This window comes from Polyodon spathula, chromosome 8 (assembly GCF_017654505.1).
Source record: "Polyodon spathula isolate WHYD16114869_AA chromosome 8, ASM1765450v1, whole genome shotgun sequence".
NCBI classification, from domain to species: Eukaryota; Metazoa; Chordata; class Actinopteri; order Acipenseriformes; family Polyodontidae; genus Polyodon; species Polyodon spathula.
The window spans coordinates 21,567,116-21,594,916 of record NC_054541.1 but is presented as its reverse complement, the minus strand read 5'-3'; the positions used below and the strand labels follow the sequence as shown (position 1 = coordinate 21,594,916).

The 27,801-nt window shown below is 38.1% G+C and overlaps 1 protein-coding gene across 4 annotated transcripts in view; it reads right to left on the bottom strand.

The window, feature by feature from the left end:
• The window catches only part of LOC121319597 (LARGE xylosyl- and glucuronyltransferase 1-like), a 75,198-nt gene extending 61,464 nt beyond the window's left edge, over window positions 1-13,734 (bottom strand). The window contains exons 1-2 of one of the 4 annotated variants that reach the window (XM_041257191.1): window positions 12,922-13,733; window positions 12,391-12,510 (exon numbers count right to left, since the gene is read on the bottom strand). The gene's annotated coding sequence lies outside the window, so the exon portion shown is untranslated. Of the gene's footprint in view, window positions 1-12,390 lie in introns of all 4 variants that reach the window. The other 3 variants (XM_041257193.1, XM_041257190.1, XM_041257192.1) reach the window with 3 other exon arrangements.
• Between the last annotated feature and the right edge of the window lie 14,067 nt (window positions 13,735-27,801).

Here is a 27,801-nt window from a genome sequence, read left to right as displayed (position 1 = left end):
AATGTGTGTCAAAATAATGTAAAAGACAGCAAGTATTTTGCATCATGCCACAGTACCTATGCTTATGCGTCACTAGTAAATAGTTTTCACAATGCTATACCATTCTTCACTGGAATTTTTCATACCATCACTAAAGTTTACTACACCTTGTATAGTGCAGTAAACATTTATCTTTTTTTTTTTTCGTCCGTAATAAGAATCTGCAACTGGGCGAACAGGCCTTTTTTGCTCAACCTGACTGCTACATCCCAGCAGACGGCTCTTTCCTCCTCTTCCTCCCCACTTCCATCACATCCGCAACCCCCCAGAATCTGCGTACAGGCAGCCAAATAATGGGCCAAACAGCTATGCGAAGGCGGCCTTATTTCCATCATGCCATTTACCAAGCAGAGGCTTTGCCTTAACATGTGTAACTATCAAAACCTCAACTGTGCATTTTTAACAGCTCTGCCTTTGAGGGAGTTTTCATTCTTTAACAAGTTCAGAAAGACATACAGCTACTTCTCTACCAACGCTGTTGCTAAAAAAAAAAGGGAAATCAGCAACGAAGGCGAGAGGGACCCCCAGCGTGGCACCAATGTTACAGTGGATTAAAAGTGTTCCATTTAAGACCAGAACCAGGTTTTAACTGAGCCCTAACTAAAGGCTCCTTTCAAATGCACAGTTACCTGGACAATGCCTCTGTGGTCCTGTGCTGAAGAAAATATGCTTTGTTTTAATCCAGGGCTTATTATTCATTCTTTAAATTGTTTATTTTTGGAAATGACCGCAAAAAAAAAAAAAAAGCCTTACACTAACTGAAGTGACATATTCTTTCCGTTATTGTCCAATAATAAACTCCTGGAGTTTTGATGCATCTTGGAGAACTTCTCAAATGAAATAACAGAAAATAAGAGAATCGGTGTGGGATGACCTCTACAATAAACTGTCCTATAAATGGGAGTAAGGGATTGTGAAATCCTCATTTTCATCATGCATGGATTAGCAGTTAAGATAAGGCAAAACTGCAAGTCAAGTACATACAGACAACTATGTGTACTTGGTGAATTCACAATATTGACGCCAGTATCAAATTGGTTTTTGCTAGAACTGTCACAGAACACGTTATCTGCACAATACAGCCTCAGCACATACTGTCTACTGAAACCATCAACCCACCGTAAAGTTGACAGATGTTTCAGAGGGAACACTTTCATTCTTGATTAAATATTTTGTATTCAGCCAGAATACCTAAAATTCAACAGCATTTGTTAGTTTCCAGTAGATGCTGTTTTTATAGCACTGCCTGCCAAGGGGTGTCAGTTACCAGTCATGTGACTGACAGATGTGAAGATAAATTGAAGTGAGCATAAAAGGGTGTGAACTCTCACTTCTACTGTTGTTCAATCATGTGTGGTCATAAACAGTATGGTATGGCATTGTGTTTGTTCTTTATTTTCTACAGCGGATACACATCCCTAGCAACAGGAATACAGTGGTGTTACAAATATGTCTATACTAATGCCACACTTACATTTTTACATCTATCTAGTCAACAGATTATCTAATCATGATGACATTTTTTACTGGCATTCTAAGTTTTTGAGTCTGGGGATATATGTAGGTGCTAGCCCGTATGTACAGTAGGTCACATTTTGTTTTTACAAATTTTTTCATAATTCTGATCCTTGTTTATTTTGCAGATCCCTTTGCAAGTGGTTTAGCACTTTCCTTAAATCACTTTGCACCTGTCACTTCTGGTTTACTCTACCGTGCTGACTTTCAGTAATAGCCATTTAATCTGCCCATTAAATCCCTTTGAAGTTGAGAGATGAAAGAAGCGTGTGGAAATGTTGTGCTTGTGATGTGAAAAGGCCAGTAATACCGGGTTAGGTTTCAGCGCAGCAATAGTACAGAAAAAGACAAGTATAATGGAGGGTTATTAATGCAGGAGCAGTGGTTTTTCACACAAAACAATTACAATACCCAGTCTAAGACGTATTTGGTATGACCGATGAGGCTGCATATGTGAAGCAGGAACAGTCTTATCAGCGAATAGCGAGCATTCAAAATGACAACTAATGGCAATATCCTAATCAGTGTAGGTAGAGGCGAGATATATGTATAATTATGTTAATAAGGACATCAAGGAGCTAAAAATAACTCAGGCTAAAAATAACTCAGCTAATATTATCTCTCTTTATTGTACTGGTTTTGAGAATGTCTTGGTTTATACTAGGTTTCTCCGTCTATGAGACAGGCCACTACTACACATGCCTGCAATAAGCCATCTCGGAGATCTCTCAATTTTTAAAAAGACCCCCTTCACCAGCACAAAATTGTGCCATCTATGCCGGTATAATACTGCCATAATCATTTCAACAGCCAAAGGGATCATGAGTGACCAACTTTCAAACCTGTCAGTGAACAGCTTGTTCTCATGGCAACGGAACCACTTCTACAAAATTACATAAACAATTACACTGTCTTTGGCCAAAGAAATGGATTTGACTGTGCTTTGTGTGCTTTTAATTTTCCAATTATATTACACAATATAACAACCTGGTAAGGTTGCCAAAGTTTCAGACACACTGTAGGTCTCAAATTTTACTGTGAAGGTGGCTATACAGTATTGTTACAAGAAAGAGATTCCAGCTGTTCAAAAATATTGAATACAGTGACGGCTTTCAAAATTTGACCTCGGTATGTGCAAATATGGACTGAATTGTGAAGTGGCTTTTTACAACATTTAATTTTTTTTGTAAAGACATGTCAAATTCAAGTTTACCATACTGTATTGAACAACTGATTTGCTTGCAAAAAGAAATCACATTTTACTGATGCTTCAGGAGGGAAGTAGTTTATGTCTACCAAATCAATCTCTCAGGTCATCAAACTTTGCTATTGCTGATATATATTAGCTACCTATTAGATGTATGCACGGTGCTTTTAGCTGCTATGCCTCTAACCCCCCCCCCCCTCCTCCAAAATAAATAAAAATATATAAATAAATAAATAAATAAAATAAAATACCGATGTATAGATGCACAAAAGAAACGCAACATTCAGGTCTAATGGACTTAATCAAACATTTTAAACGTAGATATCAAATAAAAATCACAGAAAATGAACACAAATACAGATCAAAGAATCATGATAAGTTTTTAGTATGAAACGTGACACACTGTCAAAATTAAAACATGACAAAGTTACTATCGGGTATGACCTCCTTGAACATTAAGATAATCCCGGCAGCATTGATGCACAGGCCTGATCAGCCTATGGAATAGACTGCTGTGGGATGTTCTGTCACTCTTCCTGTGCAGCTGCAGCCAGCTGGCGAGGATTGGTTGGTCACGGTTGTCTCTTGTGGAGAGCACTGGCAATTTGGTCCCACAGATTCTACTGGTCCAGGAGAAAAAGCTGACCTCAACACTATTTTCTTGAAGTCGTGCAATTGTAATCCTAGCACTGTGTGGTCTTGCATTGTCCTGCTGGAAAATCGACATTTCAGGATTGGCTTGACGGAACGGAAAAAATGTTGCCTCAAGGACTTCATCAATGCATCTCTGAGCAGTAAGGTTGTCCTCAATCTGCACCAAAGGTGTTCTTGTGTTAAAGGAGATTCCTCTCCACATCATACTTCCACCACCCCACCGGTTGACTTGAACAACGCAACAGTCAGAATAACGCTCACCACGACGTGGTGGGCCAGTGTGGTGACCCTCTGCCTTCCAGGACATGGCCTGTCCTTCACAGAGTTGGTTTCCTGATTTCTCTGGACTAGTCTGCTGATTGTTGAAGCAGAACATCTCATTCTCCAGGGAAATTTTCTCACAAGCAGGCCACCTTCAACCATGCCCATGACAACCAGGTGATTGTCATTACTCGAGCAGGGTATGGTCTTTCTTTCTCTGTTCTTGTATTAATTAAAATCATGTATTTTCGAATGGCTATTTATACAGCTTCTTATTCAACTAATTTTGTCAGTTTAAACTCAATTCAGATACCAATCACTGAGCACCTTGCATTTTTATGAAATCACATGACTTGAGCTCAGTATTTTGTTATCCCAAGGAACAATACCACTCAAACAATCAACAAACTTATCTGCTCACTATCTAAAATGTAATTAACATTATTGATGTGCCCAATGAGCTATTGAAACTTAGACTTGTATATAAAGACAGTGATTTTTCACACACACACTGCTGTGCAAAAGGCTTAGACACGTTGCACAATTCTGTTCTGATGCATGGACAAAGACACCTGTGCCTTCTGCCAACTCTGTTGTCAATTCAACGTTTGTCTTCTTTCTATTCCTTAAGGATATTATCTTCAAGTATTGCTCATCTAGCTTTTGGGGTCTTCCAGTCCTGGGTTTGTCAATTACAAATTATGTTTCTCTGTAGTTGTTGATTATACTTCAGATACCACACCTTGGAAAAATTGAGTGATGCAAGCTATTTCACGCAATGATTTTCCTTCTTTATGCAAGTTGTTACAATAGTAGAAAACACTAGTGGAGGCTTTGAGTAAATTGCTGACGCTCATAATGCATCCGAGTAGAAAAATGCAACATGTCTAACATTTTTGCACAGCAGCAGTGTGTGTGTATATATATATATATATATATATATATATATATATATATATATATATATATATATATATATATATATATAAACACACACACACACACACACACACACACACACATATAATTAAAGAACTGTCTCAGTTAAATGTAGGTCTCAATCATTAATTTTGTGCAGTTAAACAAACCTTATTTTTCTTGTTGATTTGCGATCCGCCGACTTAGAGACACACTTGGTCGCACACTCTGTCAATTTCTGATTAAAATATATTTTATTGAACAGACATTATTTTCAAAAAATAAAACACAATGCATTTCAGTACAATGTGTATTCGTCAGGAAGTTAATTATTATGACTATTTAAGGGAACTGCACTAGCTTATACAGATCTAATCCAATCATTCAATTAACTGCACTTATCTACCGTAAAAAACTTAGAAGTAGTCGATTTTCTAGTTATTTTTATGGGGTCCTTAGAAGGGGGGAGCGACTAACACACAGGTGTGACACATACACCAGTGTGTCTAATATTAAACCACTAAACCAGTGCCACAACAACCCGATTTATTTGATCAGTATCTACGGCATTCAGGTCATCTTGCTAGGTAGAAACACAAAACCACTGTTCTAATTAAAGTTTTTATTTAATTTTCAAAAAAAAAAAAAAAAAAAAAAAAAAAAAAAAAAAACCATGACGCATTTCTACACAATGTGTCTTCGTCAGGTAGTTAATTATTATGACTATTCAAGGGAACCACCCTAGCTTATTCAGATATGATACAATCATTCAATTAACTGCACTTATCTAGATATCAATTAATTAGCACTAACATGACATCACTATTCACAAAAGATTAAGAAACATTTTAATGATCACAATTAAGTTTGAAATAGACATCCAACTGGCAAAACTACTCAAAAGATTAACCAAAAGATGTAAAAAAAATGTGTCCACAAACATTAAACCTGTACTGCAAATGAAAGCGACTCCAGTGACTTGGGTCACACAAGTGAAACTTCCAGTGGTTCAGGACGAGTGCATTTTTTGGACAACACACATGGAAATACATAATCGGAGAACCTACCAAAGAAGACGATGGGAGGGAAGACAGGAACGACACATTCCCACACAAAGATTCACCAGGAGTTAGAGATACCAATAATTAATTTATCTATTTAATCTGACCTTGAGTACAACACAAGTAAAAGGTACTAAATAGAGGCCTTTCCTTCATACCTACCAATAGAATCAGTGCTTGATGTTATCATTTTTTCTCTTAAAAAGAACAAAACATACACACCAACTTCCTATCGGAATTAACCAAATTTGTCCAGACAACAAATTATTTCTTGTTTAAAAACAAATATCTGCACAATAAGGGCACAGCTATGGTCTCGTCCTTTGCCCTGAACTATGCTAACTTGTACATGGGACATTGGGAAAGCTTTTACAAGGCCTCGAATCCTCTCCTACAAAATGTGTCATTTTTTAATCGATACACTGATTATGTATTAATGGTTCGGACTTGCTCTGAAATTGATTTGTTCCTGCTTATAGATTTTATAAATAATACCAATCCTAATTTAACATTTACAATGGAACATAGCTAATCCCAAATACATGTTTTAGATTTACTTATCTATCCATATTAAGGGTACATTTGATGCATCAATTTTCTGAAAAATTAACCGATAGGAACAAAATTTTGCATGCTAGTAGTGACCACCAAAATCACACTATCAAAAATAAAACATCCAGGCAATTTTTACATTTAACACATATGAAACAAAAGCTCTAGATATGTAGAATCGTTCTCACAAGAGGTTACAACAGCAGTTATTACAAACTGCCTACAACAGAGCTGAGAAATTACAAAGTGAGACCTTGATTGGAACCACAAAGGATAAGCAACCAAGCGAGGACAGAATGACTTATTACTGAATTTAACCACACTGCCAATGATCTTAAACAATAATTTTGGAACACTGGACCATTTTAGAATGAGACCTTCAGCTTGGCACATATGTCACTACTCCACAGAGATTTTGTTTTACATTGTAAAAATATCAAAAGACCGAGTTGTATCCTCAATGTATAAATCACCTTCTATAGAGAATTGGTTAAATGTATCCATTGCCCTAACACATACAACACGAAATACTTTAAATCATACACACTCGGATCAAAATACACAAACTGAGGGGGTTGTTAAGTGTAACAAAACTCATGTCATCTATCTGTTGAAATGTCCATGTGGCTTTGCATACACTGAACAAACCAAAAGAAATATTAAGATTAGAATAGCACAGCATAAAGCTGCTATCAGCAATAATGCTGCAGATTATGCAATAGCTAGACACTATCAGGCAATGAAACATGGTTCAGCCTCTTTAAAATGTACAGCATTTGAAAAGATTGTATTGCCAGAGAGGGGAGGTTATATTGTAAAATTACTATGAAGAAGAGAAGCTTATTGGATATTCACTCTCAGAACTCTGGAACCAGGTGATCTCAATGAATGTCTGGATTTGAGTTCTTATCTTTAATTGACAGTGTAACTATTAATTACAACATGATTGACAATGAATATATTTATATTGCTTCCACTATTGATTGAATTATTCTGTAAGACAAATCAAAATGAGAGGCTAATGTGAGAAACTGAAAATTAATTCTGTTTTATGCCGAGTATTTTAATACCGTGATAATAACGGTATTAAATAAGATTAGAATTAGATAAGATAATAACATGATACCGTGTGGATTGACTAAGAACTAATCATTAACTAGATCTTAAATATTGGGTGTCAATTTCTAACTTAATTGTGACCATTAGAATGTTAACTAATATAGTCTTAATCATTTGTGAATAGTGATGGCATGGGTGGTAATTAATTGATCTTTACTGTAAAAATCGTTTTATAGGTCACACTGGCGTAAAAGTCGCTCCCCCTTGAGACTTCAATTTTAGGAATACAATTTTGTGTTTAAAATATTTTTTTTTTAACAATTGATATTTTCAACACTGATAAATAAAGATACACAGGTTTAGTTTTGAAGTAATTCTTCTTTGCAACGTTTTATTCCATTAATATTTTTACGGTGTTGTTTCGTTTTTAGCTAAACTGCTAGAAACTATTTGTTTTCCAAAATTTAAAAAGTAATAATTAACAGAGGGTAAAATCAAGTTATACATCCCACCTGTATTAAAACTACCATTTTTTTTTTGTTATTTTAGCTTAGAGAACCCAAACAATTGTTCACTTTGCAAAACCCCACTTAGACAATAGTTCCCGCTGCATTTGGCTTTTACAAATTTGTTGTATTAATTCAAATTTAAAAGAAAAGTGTGAAACAGTGCTGCCTGCATCAATTAAAAAAAGCAAAACAAAAACAATAAAACAAACAGTGCACCATTTAATAACCAGTAAACACAACATTTTAGTGTTGCATATGGTGCAGTCCAATTGCATTCAATTTCCAGCTGTACAAATACATTCATTTTGTTTTGTTAATCAGAACCATAACCACACACATACTTTACAAGTGTACCACTGCATTGCACTAACATGTGAACAAGTTACAGTATGTATTAATGTCATTCAAAGTTCTCCAAACAAAATGTTTTCTACATCGGGCCATAAACACTTTCCTTCTGTCAGCTTGTTTTTCTTTGGCCATTATAAATTTGTCTTTGTTTCATCTCTAGTCACATACTGTTTTTTCAGCACTGCAGTTAACATGTATCTTTGGCAAATTAAACAATGCGCAATTTCAAACCTGTTGAGTAGCATTTTTTTCCAGTCCTACTTTATCCAGTCTCAAAGTCACCTGCATTATTATACCACTGCAGTTACAACAAACATTTGCGAACATGATAAAGGACTTTATGCTTATTAAATCTAACCTCAATTGCAGTGCAAATTTCAGCAGTTCTTGGATATAAAAGAATAAAACTTTTATTGAAACATGTATTGGACTTGTTGAAGCAATATTTTTTGTCAACAGATTTCTATGAGGTGCTGCTAGTTTTCATAGTTTAACTCTTGGAAAAACAACTCCACTCAACACAACAGATCAGTTAACCAGTCCTGGCCTTGGGTAAACCCGTATAAACGTTCAGTATGACCTACTGAAGAAACAGATGCTGTTTAATTAATATAATGGGGTTGCCATCCATGTTGCCCCTAATTAACTTATTGTAGCAAGATTAAATGTGGCAGTGGTAACAGGCTGGCTCGTGTGGTGACGTCAGGGAAGGAAGTAGACAGGCACAGACAGCACTGGGGTATGCGCGAATGCGCTGGTGCACAGATTTATTGAAAAATAAAAGGTTTAAACAGAAACAAAAACACTTTACCAAAACAAAACGGCAAAGTGGCCAAAATAAATAGACAGAAACAAAACAGACACGAAACATAAACAAGTATAAACCAGCAAAGGTAGCAGTTGCTTTCTAATATTATCTACTCTCGTCTCACGTCTCTTGTTCAGCCTCTGAACACACACCCCCCGTTCAGCCAATGCCTGTTTTCATATTGTGGCCGAGGGAGTAACCGGCTATCAATTACTTAGTTTATCCCCCCAACCACATTCGGCACAGAGTTTCTCATACAAGCGGTCAACAGAGAAGTTTGTCAATAACCACTCGCTGAAGACCACACATTCTCACGATTTTATCTGGGTGGGGCATTGTCAACCAATGATAACAACAGAACAGCATGTTTTTAAATAAACACAACTGTCCATTTAAATAATAAAGTAACACGATAAAATAAAAAGGTCCTTATGCACCCTTTAAGACTAGACCCAAGACAACCCCTAAATAAATTGTCTGTTGATATTTCTGGATGTCTCTGTACATTTAATCGGGTGTGTTTTTAATAATGACGTTTGTAATACTTATCTTTGACAATTTAGCCCATAGTTAATGCAATGTTGTCACGAAGGATACAAAACTAAACCAAAACACAATATAAAATACTGAATTAGCAGAAGATCACTGTTGAAGTACTGGTACATTTTGGGTTGTGAATAGATACATTTGGAACCAGAACCAAGTCATTTCACATCTAGATCTATATTGGCTTGGCAGTCAGAATAAAAGTCTTCAAACCGAGGTGAATTCTTTATTCTGGCAAGGATCCCACTTTCATATCTTCTTAATTGTGTTTGGAGATGTGAAAACCTGTAAGCTGTTCAAAAAAGGTCTTCATGCCAAGCTGTGATGTATGTGATTAATAATGCAACGTGTGGTTGTGACACTTTGTTTCAAAGTGATTAATGTACCGACTCACAGATTTTGCATTATTGTGCATTCTGCTTACTGTAATTGCACACCTAGAAATTACAGACCTGGTTGAATGCATAATTATTATAATAATTCACACATTAGTTTATGATACAGATAATTAAAAGGATTTCAGGTGACCTTTGACCTTTTGGTGACCTTTTGGAAATGTCCCTGTTGCATTCAAATTTCGCATGCTGTTGTGTATTTTTTATTACATATTCAAGAAGGTTTGAAGCCCATGTTGGAAGCAAGATGTTTTTACAATTTAGTGCCTTACACTACTAATGTTTTCCAATGTTTACTAAACCTCTACTGACAAATGCATGTGGGTTTCCCAAAATACTTTTAAAATAAGCAAGGTGTAACAGGGAAATTATACACATTTGTAATATCTTGTATACATAAAATGTAGGCGTGTGTATTCGTATTGTGTGCAAGCATGTATTAATGTACAGGTTGGGATATCAAAGACACATGCAGTAACGGGTGGGTCTGGGGGACCTTTTCTACTAATGTTTTCAGTTGTTATGGAGACACTGAAAAAGAAGTTCTGAAAAAAAGGGAGAGGGGCGGTAATCAGAAGCATTAAGACTTTCATTTTTAATAATTCTTTCAGTACTGGAGGATTACAGGGGTACAGCTGGCGTGGGCAGCAATAGGTAATATAGTTCATAACTGTGAATAAATTAGAACAGGTCAGATGATGATTTTACAAGTGCCATCTAATTACCTGCCACTTCAGAGAAAGATTCATTTTTTCTACGCAATTTCTACACAAGGCCTGAAATCCAATAAAAATAAAAAATGTCAATCCATTTTTTGTCTTTCATATTATTATAGGCTTCTGACCAGTCTTTGGGAGGACTTGTATAGAAGTACAGTTTATCCAGTGCGATGCTGCTTGCAGTATCCCTCCACCCGTTTCATGTTTGCCAGGATTGACTCAGTCTGTCTACGTGTGTTGGTACTCGTACTGAAACCTTGAAGATCTCACTTGGACAGCAAATTATAAAAGACACCTCGAAGCAAGCAGCCTATTTTAAGGTTTAATTTTTCTTTGTTAGCATTGTTTTGTTGTGTAATGGATAATAATCAATCATTTTAATTGCATGTTCTGCTTGAAAGGGTATCTAATTGCTTTGCATTACCAAGCATTATAGATCATTAAAGATCAGATTGCATTATCAAAGAAACTGAGGATCCTTTTTAAAGCCAATGGAAAGAAAAAAACAGAACGTGGGTCAAAAAAGAGAGAATCTTGCTATATTACAGAGGACACAAGGCACTGGCTTGAGTTACCTTGCAAGCATTCCTGCAGGGTTGAACAATAATGACATTTTCCATAAGTGATTGAGACTTTCTCCCTCATTAGTACTGTAGTTCTTCCTCCCTCACATACTCCATTTTTCAGTTTAAAATAAATCCATACCACCATTCTCTCCAACTGTATAGGGGGCTGGATTAAAGTTATACTATAATGAGCACTTGCAGTGGCACTCAACACCCCCATCAGTAACAATGGAGCAGTTCCTTTTTAGGTATAGATGACACGATTATCTATATTTTTTCAATACAACAAATACATATTAAACAAAGTGTTTATAATATTATGATAATCAATTGTTGCAACATTTCACCCCTGACATAAAACTAAAACTCTGCTGCAAGTTTTAGTCACAATGGGCAAGACAGAATATGACACACTTTCAACAAGGGTGTCTCATGTGGCTGGATGTTGAGGAGTTGTCATTTCACTCCTGTTGCAGCCTGGACTCATCAAAACAGAGCTCTCCTAACTGCCAACGGTGGGCAGACAACCTATTGACAGTCTTATGGCAGGTCCATTTTACATTGTATTTTCTGGTCTCACTGATGACGGTTGCGTGGAGGTCAAATTAATTATTTTACAGCACAAAAACGGTTTAGAAAAAGGCTATTTAATGTGTCCGTGTCTCCTCTCCATTTCATTCAACAATGAATTAAAATTGTCTAAACGCCAACATTTTGTATTTCTCTGCTGCTTATACTTAAACCCACAATACCGTTATATGAATCCAGATATACGCAAAATGTACAAGTAACAATTACACCTTTTCTCTACTAATTAAAATGTGCAAAAAATAAATTAAAAAGTTTAGTAGTGTAGCCATTCGGTGTAACTTCATTCAAATTCCGTACAATCTTTTTTGGATTTACAACAAACTTCCTAAACAGATCTGTTTCAACTTATCATAACATGAAGTCTTCTTTTGACTATACTCTCTTCAACAGCAATGCTTGACTAGATTCAGAACTTGAGATGGACCAAGAACCTTGATGCTTCCACCCGAAAGTTACACAACATCAAATTAAAATCATTATTTAAAGAAACTGTCCAAACTTATGGGCAACAATGATTTAACGTCCATTAAGGCGTGCTGGTTATAAAACAAACTATAATGCAATGTGCATTGGGTTGTATTTATAAAATAACTTCACTACTACATTAGTAAAATGGTACGAGTATGCATAACACCTTACCTTAAATGAAGTTGCAGGAATTCAAACCAAAGCTCCGCAGCACTGTCAGTCTATGCCCTGGGTCAACACGATCATGATGTTGCAGGTGTATTTATTATCCAAAAAATGCACCACCAAAGTCTGGACGAAACAAAATACAGTAGCTAAGGAACCGGTGGAACCCAGGAGGGACAGTTTTTATCCCACCTGATGCGCAAAATAATTTCACATTGTTCTGAAACAGCTTTCAGGTGGCATTTATATTTGCAAATTAACCCATGTGACTAAACCTCTGTCTGAGCAATACACCAACGGTGTTAAATTACGAAACGCAGCCGTGTGTGAATTAGGGTGGTTGTTTATTTTTATTTGTTTTAAAAGAGATTCAAGTTCTTATTATTGCCAATTTACTTTTGCATTAACTGTTATCTCTGATACAATAATATCAATATATTGTTTTTTGCGTAAATACAATATTAGAGACTAAGTACAGTTTCTGTATTCACGGAGTAGGGTTTTCAAAAAAGCTTTTCTAGTCTCAAAGTTATCTACCTTGTTATCCTATCTTGGATTACACGCCGTGCATTCCTTTTGCAGGATTGCAATATGTTCAGAGCACCGTCTTGTCAAGTGATGAAAGGGTCTCACGAAGGAGAGACAAACTGGATGGTCCAGATGGCTGTTGCTATTCTTCCCGTTGTTTCCTTCTCGATTTGCCCAGCTGAATTGCTAAATCTGATGCATCGCTCAGTCACTACATCAGCCCACTTCTTTTTGCCGTTCTTGCAAAGTAAACAGAAAACCAGAATTGTTTGTGTGCTTTCTGCTCTTATTTTTATATTTTTTTTCCGATTAAATCACTAGGGTGCAGTGTTTGTAGGTTCCGTTTATAGTCAGCTTTTTAAAATTTAGATAAGAAAAACACGCTGCTCTTTAGCTGTAGTTGCATCAAAAAAAGCGGCCTTGCGCTGCAAAAAAAATACAGTTTTTCCAAAACTAAAATTGGACACGGCACTTGCACACATTTTTCGACTCTTCTTATTGCACTCCGTTCTTTTTTGGCTCTGATCACCCGTTGCTGACAGACGTCGGAAAAAAAATGTAACTATAGAACTAACCAAAGCACCACCACGAAGTTCAGTTTCCACCAGGCCCTCTGGTCAGCAGTCGCAAGCCTTTTTCCTCAGTGTTTTTTTTTTTTTTTTTTTTTTTTTGTCCCCCCTTTCCTCTGCTGAGTACCTCCCACAGCCACCGACGCTAGCCGACAAGCCGTTTCACTAAACTGGGCTGCAGTGATTGTGTGTACTGTCAGTCTTTAGGGGTAACTCGTCTGCAGACGTTATCCCTTCTCTGCTACCTCCCCCAGCTCAACAAGCAGGAAACGTCCAATTGACAGCAGACAGCTGCATAACAGAGCCGCCGCCTCCTCTCTGTTTTCTTAATTTTTGTAATGTTTTATTATTTTTAGCAGGGCACTCCATCTCCACATTTTGATGATTAGCGCCCTCTGTCTGTCGTTATTAGTCTCTTTTTTCCCCCACATCGTCTTAAATTCCTTCTTTTCCTGTTTCCCTAATATATTAAGTTATTGGATTTTCTCTTTTCGTCTCCCTTCCTCTTTCCCTAACTATTAATGCTCAGGTCATATATCCCCATGTTCATCAACTTCCTCTTCAAGTTATTTTTTTGTTATTCACATTTCTCACACTTTATTAAGCAATGCTCCACCGTGTCTGGAATTGTACACTTCTCACACAAAATATTCATATGTTTATCACATCTAAATAAACGACCATTCAAAGTAGTATGACCAATCCTTAACCTACCCAAAGATCTTTCCTCTTTCCTGCCCAATTCCTTATTTAACCAACTGTCATTAACCTCTTCCTGAATAGTATAATAAAATCTTCCTTTTACACTTATCTCTCCTGTCATTGTTTTACTATTGTTTTTGTTTTACAAACACTCCCAGAGGAATCATCACATCAATCGTTGCCCTTTTTAACCGATTTTTGGCTTCTAGATCTACCATTTCATTGCATAGTATACCAGAATGCCTAGGAATCCATATTAACTTAACTTCAATCACCTTTGTTGTACAATCATTGTATCTTTGAATAATCAAAAAGGATATCCTTCTAATTAACACAATCTCCTTTTAAAGCAATAAGCACACTTAATGAGTTTGTAAATACGACTGTTTTCTTAGGATTTAATTCCGCTATTTTAATTATCACAAATAAAATAGCTACCATTTCTGCTATATAAACTGACAACTGGTCAGACAGGCTAGCTTTTTACAGATATCCAATTCTGGTATACTATACGCCATTGCCACTCTTCCTGTTTTTGGATCCTTGGATCCATCTGTAAATATGCCTCTTTACTCTTATCCTTTACAAAAGCCTGACACTTAAATTTTTTCCTCCTTTTTCCTCCGTATCGGCCATTCAGCTGGGTCTGCTTCGCATGCGCTGGCTACAAGCGTTGCTCAATGCGTTCCACCTCAAGCCAAATACGACAGACACCGTCAGGTGACTGTGTCTCACATATGCTCAGCAGCCCTACGCTGGTGGAGGACGACCTCTCACCTGTGCGAAGGTGTGGGAATGGGAGTAGTGTTAAACCGCCAAGTGGTGACAACAAACACCTCCAACTTGGGTTGGGGGAGGGGTCTGGGAAGGCAGAGGAGTACGTGGATCCTGGCCGGACCGCTGTACATCCCGGCTCACAAACATGCTGGAGTTGCAAGCGGTCTCCCTTGCTCTCCATTTTCCTCCCGGTGCTGAGTGGTACACATGTGTTGATCAGGACGGACACCATGACAGTGGTGGCATATGTCTACCACCAGGGTGGCCTACGGTACCCAGGGTTGCATCGCATGGCCTTCAGGCTATTATCATGGGCTCAGAGGAACTTGCTGTCCCTGCGGGTGACGCACATTCCCGGAGCGGTGAATTGGGCAGCAGACCGCTCCAGGAAGGGTCCACATCCGTCAGAGTGGCGACTTAATTCGCTTCAAATGCGAGTCCTCTGAAACATGTTCTGTCAGCCATCTGCTTCTTTTCACACTGCAGCCACCTCAGAACTACAGTGTTGGAGGACTACGCAGCTGCCAGGTCAGTCTTCAGGGGCTGAGGACACCCTGGCCGACCCCCCCCCCCCCCCCCCCCCCCCCCCCCCCCCCCAACATAAACATAATTGTGGATAGGTAACTGATCGTAGCTGTCTCTAGAGATTTACAGAAGTCTTCCATGGCAACCACAATTCCCAGAACTCAATCTAACTGAGCATGTTTGCGATGAATTTGGACACCTTTGTCAACACAATCCTCTCCCTACCTGTCTCCTCCATTACCAGAAATATTAATGGCTGAAAGGATTATCATGCCTCAAAACACCTCCCAGCATGTTGTGAAGTTTAGCCATGTTGTGTCAAGCCTGTGATCAGGACCAACCGGATATTAGGAACGGGTCCTAATGAAGTGGCCCTGCAGTGTTTACTGTATAAGTAATAGCATGTAGAGCAGGGCAAATAAAATGTTATCAAATGCGTATATTGTAACTACTGTATATGTATATATCATATGGGTGAGTTCAGAGCTAGAACCTAGAAATTCTTGGCAAGGAAGACATTGTAGAGGTGGTAGTAGTCAAGAAGTTATTCCACAGACTGTAAATCAGTCATTTTAATATATTTTACAATATTAATAATTTGCTTACCTTCTACAAATTTTAAATATACATTTCCATTAAACTGAAATTTGCAGTGGTCTCTTAATTTTTTCCAGAGCTATATATATATATATATATATATATATATATATATATATATATATATATATATATATATATATATATATATATATATAGCTCTGGAAAAAATTAAGAGACCACTGCAAATTTTTCTTAAATCAGCATCTCTACATGTATGGCAGCCATTCCATTCCAGTGTCTGTTGAATTCCAACACAGGCACACCTCATTCTACTGAATGAGGTACTGATTAGGGGATCACCTGAACCAAATCTTATTTAACGAGGAAAAGTATAAAAACCACTCCTGTGGTCATCACTATCCTCTTGCAATAGGACCAGCTGGATGGCAAAACAGTGCTAGTAGTACCTCAAAAGTAATTGGAATCCAAAAATAACTATTGACCATGCCCAAAGAGTTGAAAAGGAAAGTTTTGAGTGAGGAAAAGAAGGGTTCAATTCTGGCTTTACTGGCAGAGGGATACAGTGAGCGTCGGGTTGCTTCCATCCTTAAAATTTCAAAGACGGCGGTTCATAAGAACAAGGTCAAGCAGCACACATTGGGGACAACAAAGCTACAGACCGGCAGAGGGCGAAAACGACTCTCCACTGACCGGGATGACCGCCAACTCATTCGAATGTCACTCAGCAACCGTAGGATGACATCAAGTGACCTACAAAAAGAATGGCAAACGGCAGCTGGGGTGAAGTGCACGGCGAGGACGGTTCGAAACAGGCTCCTAGGGGCAGGGCTGAAGTCGTGCAAAGCTAGAAAAAAGCCCTTCATCAATGAGAAGCAAAGAAGAGCCAGGCTGAGGTTTGCAAAAGACCATAAGGATTGGACTGTAGAGGACTGGAGTAAGGTCATCTTCTCTGATGAGTCCAATTTTCAGCTTTGCCCAACACCTGGTCGTCTAATGGTTAGACGGAGACCTGGAGAGGCCTACAAGCCACAGTGTCTCGCACCCACTGTGAAATGTGGTGGAGGATTGGTGATGATCTGGGGGTGCTTCAGCAAGGCTGGAATCGGGCAGCTTTGGCATGAATCAAGCCAAGTACAAGGTTGTCCTGGAAGAAAACTTGCTTCCTTCTGCTCTGACAATGTTCCCCAACTCTGAGGATTGGTTTTTCCAGCAGGACAATGCTCCATGCCACACAGCCAGGTCAATCAAGGTGTGGATGGAGGACCACCAGATCAAGACCCTGTCATGGCCAGCCCAATCTCCAGACCTGAACCCCACTGAAAACCTCTGGAATGTGATCAAGAGGAAGATGGATGGTCACAAGCCATCAAACAAAGCCGAGCTGCTTGAATTTTTGCGCCAGGAGTGGCATAAAGTCACCCAACATCAATGTGAAAGACTGGTGGAGAGCATGCCAAGATGCATGAAAGCTGTGCTTGAAAATCAGGGTTATTCCACCAAATATTGATTTCTGAACTCTTCCTAAGTTAAAACATTAGTATTGTGTTGTTTAAAAATGAATATGAACTTATTTTCTTTGCATTATTCGAGGTCTGACAACACTGCATCTTTTTTGTTATTTTGACCAGTTGTCATTTTCTGCAAATAAATGCTCTAAATGACAATATTTTTATTTGGAATTTGGGAGAAATGTTGTCAGTAGTTTATAGAATAAAACAAAAATGTTCATTTTACCCAAACACATACCTATAAATAGTAAAACCAGAGAAACTGATAATTTTGCAGTGGTCTCTTAATTTTTTCCAGAGCTGTGTGTGTATATATATATATATATATATATATATATATATATATATATATATATATATATATATATATATATATATATTAACTATTGTTGATACACATATGGTCATAATCTTTTTAAAGTTATAATGATAGCTCAAAATGTTACTCACATACTTGTTTATAGAAGTGGAACCAAGATCCTAGCCTTTGACATGGTCAGGACTGAACTATTCAACCTTTTTTTCTGCAGTTGGCAAGCAAACCGAATAGTCCGTCTCTTACTCTTTAATTAAAATATGTCTCTACTTCTGAAGTGACAGGCCCTGGCTGAGTCTGCGTTTTTGATTTACTGAAGGTCTTTCCAGCCTTGCTTGTGAATATAAAAACACTAGCAAACATCTCTATAGTTTCAAATCATTCCTTAGATTTGTTGCTGCAGTCTACATACAAACAATTATTGCAAGTTTCCTTTTAAATATAATCATGTTTGTTTTTATATTTTTATCCTCATGTCCTGAGTGGCTCTTTTTTTGCTGGGGGGTTTCTGTCTCCATGTTTTCCATATTGCTGTGAGCTTCTGTGCTAATAAAAGCAACTCTCAGCTAAGTCTTCAGCAATACGACTTCTAACCCTTTGAGTAGTGAGTTCTGTCTTCTGCACGCGCTTGATTATTACGAACAAGCTGAAAGGTATATCTTTGTTCAGTATGTATGTAATGAATACCAATGAAATATAGACAAAAGAGAAATTTATTGATTACAATTAATTAAATAACTATTTACATACATCACATAGACAGATCTCAATACATTTTGTTAGTAGGCTTATTAGCAGTTTATTTACATTGCTATGAAAATATGTAAACAAATCATTTTTACCGTAAATAAAAAAAACAAATCAATATAAATTTTTATTTTGTCATAGGGAAATGTTTTAACTGAAAAACAACAGGTAGGCAGTAAATAATAAACAACTGGGTGGAACGACCACAACAACACATCCAGAGAGAGAGAGAGAGAGAGAGAGAGAGAGAGAGAGAGAGAGAGAGAGAGATGTATAAATCATATCGGGGTAAACAGGTGGTGGGGCCGGAGGGAGTGAGAGTGTCAATAATGCTTCAGCATATGACAATCATTGAAGCATGGAGCAATGCACAGAGCTGTGTTGCACTCCATGTGCAAAAATTATATGTCCTTCCTCTGCCTGGGCCTACAAGTAGTCTGGCTATAGAGGTGACACCTATACTGTGTACGACTGCCCTTTGCTGTTTGGGGTACGGGATGTGGAAAATGTCGATCGGTGAGCCTTGTGGGGTTGTCTGAGCTTGGGTGTCCTCCACAGGTTCTACCAGCTGCGAGATGAGGTTGTGTCTGAACTTGCTGAAAGTGTCTGTTTTTTTGGATGCAGTTTTGTGGAGGATGAAGGCGTTCAACAGGGCCATGTCAAGCAAGTGGAAGAATAACTTTTTGTACCACTTGAGAGACTTCCTTCCACAATCGACAAAACTAATTTGCATGTTCACCAAGCCCATTTTCTGGTTTTCTACAGCACACACTCCGGTTTCACCTCGTTATCCCTAGTGGCATGATCGACTTTGTTGGTCAGTTTCATCACAGGCCTATGCACAGGGACGAGGATATGCACATCTCTTTTGTCACGCCACTTCGCAGGCAGCAACTTGTCTGTGTGTAAAAACTGGACCTCGTCTTTTTCTAATTTTGTTTTGAACTGGGACATTCTTTTTCTGTTGGATCGCACTGTGCCACACACACAGGGGTCTTGGCTGTGCAGACACTCAAATAGGACTGGGCTGTTATACCAATTATCTGTGTAGACGTCGTGTCCTTTGCCCAGGTAAAGCTTCATGCGACTAAGGACAACCAAGATCTGTGTCATGAAGAAAATCAGTAGTGCCATCAATATAAACAATAAAATTCAAAATGTAGCTGGTCTTCACATCTCAGATGATGAACAATTTGATAGCGAAACAATGTCACTTTGAGGGAATGTACTGCTTGATTTCTTTCCACAGCATAAGCGACTCATCAATGCAAACATCTTGGAAAGGGTAGAAAACTTGGGTAAACTTCTCTTGGAGGACAGTTACAATTTATGTAAATTTTGTTCAGGGGGTCTACGATCTGTGCGGTGTTATCAGAAAAATGAAGGAGTAGAAGGAAGCAATTGAGAGAGAAAAGGGTAGAGAAGAAAGGAGTTGTCATAACAACATCAGACAACCAGTACTCTTTCTGGGATTTTTTTTCGGATCAAGCCCATGTACAGAATGGTAGCCTGAAAGATGTACATTTCAGACATTGTTATGTCCACCCACTTACAGAGCTTTGACATGACACCCAGCTGAGTGTTCTCTCTCAGTTTCTTGGCAAACTTATTTGATTCATGTGTAATATATGACACAGTCTCTTCATCAAAGAACAATCTGAAACAATCCGCATCGCTTGGGTCAGCAGGCAGTGAACAATCTTTGTCCAGGCCAGACTGTGAGGAATCAAACCTGAATTTCTTCAGAGTGAAGTCCCCAGGATTCCAGGTTCCCTGAACTTCACGTCATTTCTTCGCTTGATGTTAATGGTAAATCATTTTCACTTATTTCTTCACTGATACACTCACTGACATCAGATTCAGTGGAAGAATTGTATGTGTTTGAATTTATATCAGAATCTAAATTCAGTATTATTTCTAATACTTCTTTCTCACTGAGCAATATTTTACGGTTTATAGACATTGTTGACAATTTTGAGACAGGGTTTATTGTATGTAATTCAGTCAATATCTGGCAGAGGGCAGAAGAGACCAATAAAAGGTGTTACAGAAACCTATTGTTAAAATATCATGTGATCAGGGGTTTTGTAGGCTGAGTAATTCAAGTTTAAAATTGCAGAACGTACCTGTACGCCCATACTCTCTGGGGTATGTTTGTACTGCTCAAAGGGTTTTAAAAACAAAATAGAAACTGAAAGAATACTGTATTTGGAACAACTCATCTATTGATTTAACAACTCTCTTTTTGTTTTGTCAAGTTTAACTTCCCTTTTTCAAAGTTATACAGGTTTTAATACGCTCATATATTGTATATACAGTAGGCAAACTCTCAGCCGCAATAGCAATTTTCCAGTAAGATTGTAAAAAGGAAAAGAAACTCATGCTTACTCATGGTAGTGAGGAAGGATTCATTAGGGGCTGTCTATATGAATACAACTCAAGTGGTGCCTAAGACAAAACAAAAGTGTAGAGTTAACCACGGGAGCAGAATTCCAGTAATAGAAAAACAATATGCTACATACGCCTCCTTTAAATTCTGCTTCCTGCAACTATAATGAAACACGATCATTTCAACCATTCCTTTCAGAAAATGTCCCCAAGCTCCCATGTTCTCTCCTCTCTATTCCTTTGCCTATCTGAGCAGTTTTTTTAAATTATTATTTCTCTTATCAGTGAACAGAGTAGCGAGGCCCAGTAAATTACACTGTCATACTGACGGTGGGGACTGAAGCTCAGGTAAATATATGCCAGACTGTTATTTCTCTTCTCTTCAGATAACGTTTAGATGGAAATAGCCTACAAGCCTGAGAGGAATGCAGAAAGAAAGAAGAAGAAAAAGAAGAGCTATCTGAGATAGAATGCTGGTGAATGTGTTGATGTGGTTCTTTCATTGCTTTGATTCTGAACAAAGTATAACCCAAAATAATATTTTAAAGTGTATCATACACTGAAGTGGTAGGGCATGTACCCTGAATGTGTATATAACAAAACATAGAACAAAAAATGAAATGTGAACAAAAACCAGCATTGAAGCTATAGATGCATACACTTTCTATTAGTTTTACTGATGAAAAGGTATACTCTGATGCAGTGTAACAAATATTGCTTTACCAGACAATCACTACTGGAACTTAACTGAGAAAAGCATTTAATACAACTGTGTACATACATCTCTGATAGTTTTTTTTTTTGTTTGTTTTTAAGGAAACTCGAATGCTTAAAAAAACATTCACTTTTGGACTCCAAATGATCAGGCTTTGGCACTATTGTGCAATGGTAATATAATTGTTATTTACCAAGGCAAACTAGTAGAGGGTAAATGGTAGCACAAGGGTAAATGGTCGCACATAGGGCAACACTGAAAGTGCTTCAGATTCCTGCAGGTGTCGGTAATGCAAGAGTGGTGTTTGGGCTTGTCTTTACTGGCTTTTCTGAAAGTTTTCATGACTGACAGGAAGACATTACTGCCGGTCTTAAACTCACTGTCAAGAGCGAATGAATCTGAATCAACAATCTCCCTCTCGACCTGTTAGAGCACTGCACAGCAGGAATTGCGTGCCCCGTACTGAATGGTTGGGCAGTTCATTCCGGGGGCAGTCGCAAGCCAGCCATTCAGGAAAGGGACGGCATCATGGTGCCAGGAGTCATCGCCCTAGTACAGTGAGCAAAGTTTCATTCATGAATTGGAGGAGACGTGATTGAACAAGCTATCGGAAGGGGTGGGGCTATAGGTACTTTAGGGGGACATGACGTTGTAATTGGTTCCTTGGTTGTGGTTGATGGGAGGAAATGAGGACTGTTTTGGGGAAACTGAGTTAAGTGTGCGCTTTGTTTGCAACCATGTGTGTTTTGTTTTTGGCAGACTTGATTAAGCATGGAGCTGGGAGCTGCAGCCTTGGGCCAGCGATTCACTTGGACTTCACTCCACCTGCACTGAACCAGCATCATTGTTCCAGCACTGCACCTACACTAAGAGCACGCACTGTCTGGAGACGTGTCTGTCTGTGTTGTGTCTGTGTTTTTGTATTTATTATTTCAGGACTGTAACCCCTCATTTTGGCGCTGGCGATACCCATTGTTGGGTAGAACCAGCTTTATTATTTAATGATCAGTGAAAGCGGTTAAGGAAAATTAAATTAATAACTTGAATGGGGAACTCTGTGTTTGTCCTTGTTTGGAGCACCTGCAACACCCTCTCACTACACAGAGCAACCCACATGTTCACAAGATGTTAAACCTTCTACTGTTAAACAATCTATTTGTTCCAGCTCTCAGCTTAAAAAAGCTAGAGACTGAATGCTGGTTGCCAGTTGAAATTCTTGCACGGGCTTAAAATTCCTTCAGAATGTGTTGAGGTTTTCTGAACTTATTTAACTGAAATTAATGTCCACATTTTTTTCTTTTAGTCAGTGTGACCAACTGGAGAAATTACAGGGTCAGGGCATGAGAATTAATCAAAATCAAAACACTATCTGGTTAGAGACAGGGACTCCACAGCTCACCTGCATTCCCAGCTTTTAAACAAAAACAATGGTTAATTTCTTTTTAATCCTCGCCCTCCACGTCTCACTCTCTCCCACTCCTGTTCATAAATTCGAACACCATCCCCGAAGTACAATAAAAGAGTTCCCTTTGTACTCAAAACTCCGCCCCTGAGCACGCAGCTATAGGAGAGAGGTTGTTTTCGTATGTCAATATCTGTATTGCTGAAGAAAGAGAAGGACCCCTCTTTCTGAGCTAGTTATCGTCTTCTATCGCTGATAAACGTAGACGTTAAATTATACGGCAAGGTGCTCTCTCATAGACTCCATGAACATTGAAGCCCCATGTGCGGTCCTTTTACTAGACCAGTGGTCTTCATTGCGAAGCCCCCCATAATCCTATATTTGCTCCTTCAAATCAACTTTCATTGATAAAGATTTGTTTAAATTATAAATAAAAAAGGGAATTCATAACCTTATGCAGTTGAGCTAGAAATAGAAACCGAAATGAACTCTGGAAGTTGTATTTTACTCACCTCCCGCTTAAGTATTATAAGTACATGACTGGGAGGTGAGTAAAATACAACTCCCAGAATGCATTTAAGTTTCTGTTTCTTGCTCAGTGTCACAAGGCGCAAATGGTTTCAGCAAGACAGAATTCATCAGTAACTTGTCCAGTTGACGAAAAAAAAAATAGATAAAAACCATTAAAGCAACCTGCATAATGAACCCGCTACGAGTACACCAGTTGCTGAAAATGAGGGGTCTGTGAACGAAACTGAAGCTGGAACTACTGTAAAATGGAGGAATGTTTGGGCAGTTCAGGATGAGCACCATAAGTTTCAGGAGAGATGGACAAATGACTTTTTCTTTATTTTAAACAAGGAATCTGAAAAACCAGTTTGTTTGATGTGCCAGAAAACCATCTCAGTATTAAAAACTAGCAATTTGGAGCGACATTATTTGACTGTGCATGGGGAACTGAAAAATACCCACCTGGTAGTTCCATTCGGAAAAGCAAAATCAACCAGCTAGTCAGCTCATTGAAAAAACAACAGAAAGTGTTAAAAACTGTTAGCTTGGTTGCAGAATGTCTGACAGAGGCATTCTTTGAAATTGCATGGATATTAGCACACCACAGAAAGATGTAGAAGTTTTAAAGGAATGTTTTATGGCTTCTGCAGAAATTTTATTTCCCCAACAGAAATGAGATACTAAAACAAATTAGGGGCTACAGTTATCTGATACTACGGTGATGAGGAGGGTTGAAGCCATTGGCCAACACATCCGTCAACGTCATTTCAGATGTTTCGACAGCTTCTTGTTAAAGTCTTGCTCTTGACGAGAGTACTGACATATGCAATGTATCACAATTATATGTGTGGGCTTGTTTCCACAAAGACTTATGCTTCTGTGAAGAACTTCTCGGTTTGATGCCAATGAAAACGCAAACAAGGGGTGAAGATATTATGAAAGCACTTCAATTTTTTTTTTGATCGGACTGGCCTTTCTTAGAAGAAACTCATATCTGTATGTACTGACAGTGCCCCAAGTATGAGAGGCAAAGAAAAAACAAAAGATAATGCAGATAAAGATAATGATTGTCACCAAGATTGTGAATTCCATTGTTTCAAAAGCCCTGAACCACCGGCAGTTCAGAAAATAACTGAGGAGTATGAAACAGAGTACAGTGATCTGCTTATGCATAACGAAGTCAGGTGGCTTTCTCGCGATTGGGTGCTGGAAGGATTTCTCAGCCTGCTCCTTGTAATTCGCAACTTCCTTGAAAGTAAGGGAAACGAAGAAAAGGAACTTGATGATCCAGGCTAATAAAGCTAATTACTGACATTACAAGCTCACTCAGTGTTCTCAACCTAGAATTACAAGGCAAGCAAAAAATGCCAAGTGATATGTCAAGTGACATGACAGTTATAATGGCATTTCAGTGCCAAATAAGAACATTATTTGTTCCTATCTTACAAAGTGCTACCTTGCTGCATTTTCCAAAATTGAAGTCACTCACATCAGAAAATACAGGCCTACTGAATCATTATAGAGCTGATTTTTCTGTACTTCTTTTGGACAAACTACAGAAGGAATTTCAGTCCAGATTTGAAGATATCATGGGTCTTAAAGAACTCTTTTGTTTTGTTGAGAACAGTTTTCATTGCAAGTGTTTCATCTGTGTCACCTGCTCTCACAGATCTAGGAGCAGACCAAGCAGCAGTGGAAAATAAAATAGTGGAGCTCCAGTCAGATGACATTTTGAAAGCAGAGCTGAGACAAGGAGTTTATGATTTTTGGAATGTTGTCTCTGATTTGCGCTATCCAATTCTGAGACAAAGTGCTCAAAAAGTCATTTTTTTGTTAACGCATAACACCTGTGACTCTACTAAAAAAGCATGTGCTAGCTCACATGAGTAAAACTAATGTTTTATTTACACCGTACAAAGGAATTGGATTTTATAATGGGGGTTACTGCCCCCGACATATCAATTCAATTTCCTTATACCTAGCACGTTAATCACACATACCTTTCAGTACAAACTATAGAAATAGATCAAGAGGAATAATGAAAACTGCAAGGTACTGTAGGAAAAGTACAGTAGTACCAGTATCTGAAGAGAACTGTAAACTTTTCTGTCCACAAAATGGGAATGCTCACCATGGCCTGCATTAAATTACATTTTGCCATAGCTAAACTTTGTAATGGCTATATGTGACAGAGTGTGAATGAATACAAGTCATAAATCTCCCTCCCGACCTGTGAAGGTGCTGTACAACAGGAACAGTGTGCCCCGGGTTGGATGGTTTGGCAGTTCATTCCAGGGAAGGTTGGAAGCAGGACACCTAGAAAGGGGGTGGAGTCACAATAACAGAAGAATCAGGGGATGTGGAGAAGTGATCTGCTCCTTTGTTATGGTTACGAAAGGACCAGCAAAGGAGTACTGTGTAGTAAAGAGAAACCGTGACTTTTTGTGTGTTGTTTTGTCTTTCTATTAAACTGTTATGTTTGTCGTTTATAAAAGGCTAATATCCGGGCGCTATAGCTAACAACCAGCAAACAAACCCCGACTACACTTCACCATTGTGCATGATAAACCTCTAATTCACTACTTGAACTAAGAGCACTCACTCTGGACTTGTGACCGTGTTTGTGTTTGTGCGTGTGTTGTTTGCATCTATTGTTTTCAGGACTGAACCCCGTGGTTTAATTGTGCCATACACATTGCTGTGTAAAGCCAGTTATTATTATTTAAGAATTGCGAGCACACAACTCAGTCAAATAAAGAGCTGTTTAACCGTGAACTATGTTTCAAATCATTCCTGAGCACTGCATCACCTCTACATCTGCGCACTGCAAACCACATCGCCACACTATACCATAATTTTTATTTAATCCAGGCACATGCAATCATTATAAAAGAGCTAAAATAACACATGGCTGCTGTAATTGAAATGTGTTGTTAAGGATTTCTGTGATGACTGTAGTTGGGCTGTGATGTGTGTGTGTGTGTGTGTGTGTGTGTGTGTGTGTGTGTGTGTGTGTGTGTGTGTGTGTGTGTGTGTGTGTGTAATTTGTGCCACCCTAAGACCCACTTAAAATTAGGTCCTGAACAGGGGTTGGGTATGTACATTTTAAATAACCTTAAAATAACATACAAAAAAAAAAAAATGTTGTTGACTTGTCAAAGACTATCTAAAAAAAATGTGGCATACATATATACATACATTTTTTCACATTTTTTATATATCTGGAGAACCAATTATCCAATGAAAAATGTTTATTATGGTTCATTATTTATTTATGGGCATCCATCTGTATGTCACATTTATTTGTGCATATTTCTAGAGAACTCCTTATCCAATTGTAATGGAACTTGGTATTAACGTTAACAGCTCTATGTCTTTCTCACGTGTTTACAATAATTTGGAGAATTCTTATCAAGTTGTGATTAAACATGTCTTATTCAATGCTAATTTGTACATGCTCTTGATATATGTTATCAACGTTTTTATCATGCTGATCTCTCTAATTTCATGTAGGGGATGTTACAGACATACTTATTATTGTCGTCGTTTGTTTTTGTAGTTTTTTTTTTCTTCGCTCTACCATCAGCACTAGTAATAAGAGCAATATTGTTCTCAAATACAATTACTGCCTACATTCAGGTCTTAAATTCCCCAAACTAATGGACTGTTCAGGAGCATTTGGAATGGATCACTAGAGGAAATTTGGTAACCACAGTATACGCAAAAGCGGCCTCAATGAAAATCAATTTACAAGCCTGCAGATCTCCAAGAGTAATGACTTGAAACATACTCAATCTGCACTGTGAAACTGTAGGGTGTTCCAGCATCTAGGCATCTGTGAAATCACATTCCGCCAGTGATAAAACCTCATCCAGGAGTAAGATTGCAAATCAAGTTTAATATACATTAAAGAGCCTTTCTACCCTATAAGTGTTGGGTTCGAGTCATGTCTGGCGTAGTTTGTATATTATGGTTCGGGCTCAGGTCTGGAAGGGTCAGGTTAGTGTTATCACTAAGTGGATTATAGCATTTTTAATTTTAAGTGAGTATTATTTTTTATTCCTTTGTGTGCAAGTGCTTCCTAAAACTCACTTCCTGCTTCAAGATTTTTGAAAAACCATTCGCCATGCACCATAGGTTCTTTGAGAAATTACCTCTCTTAATATCTC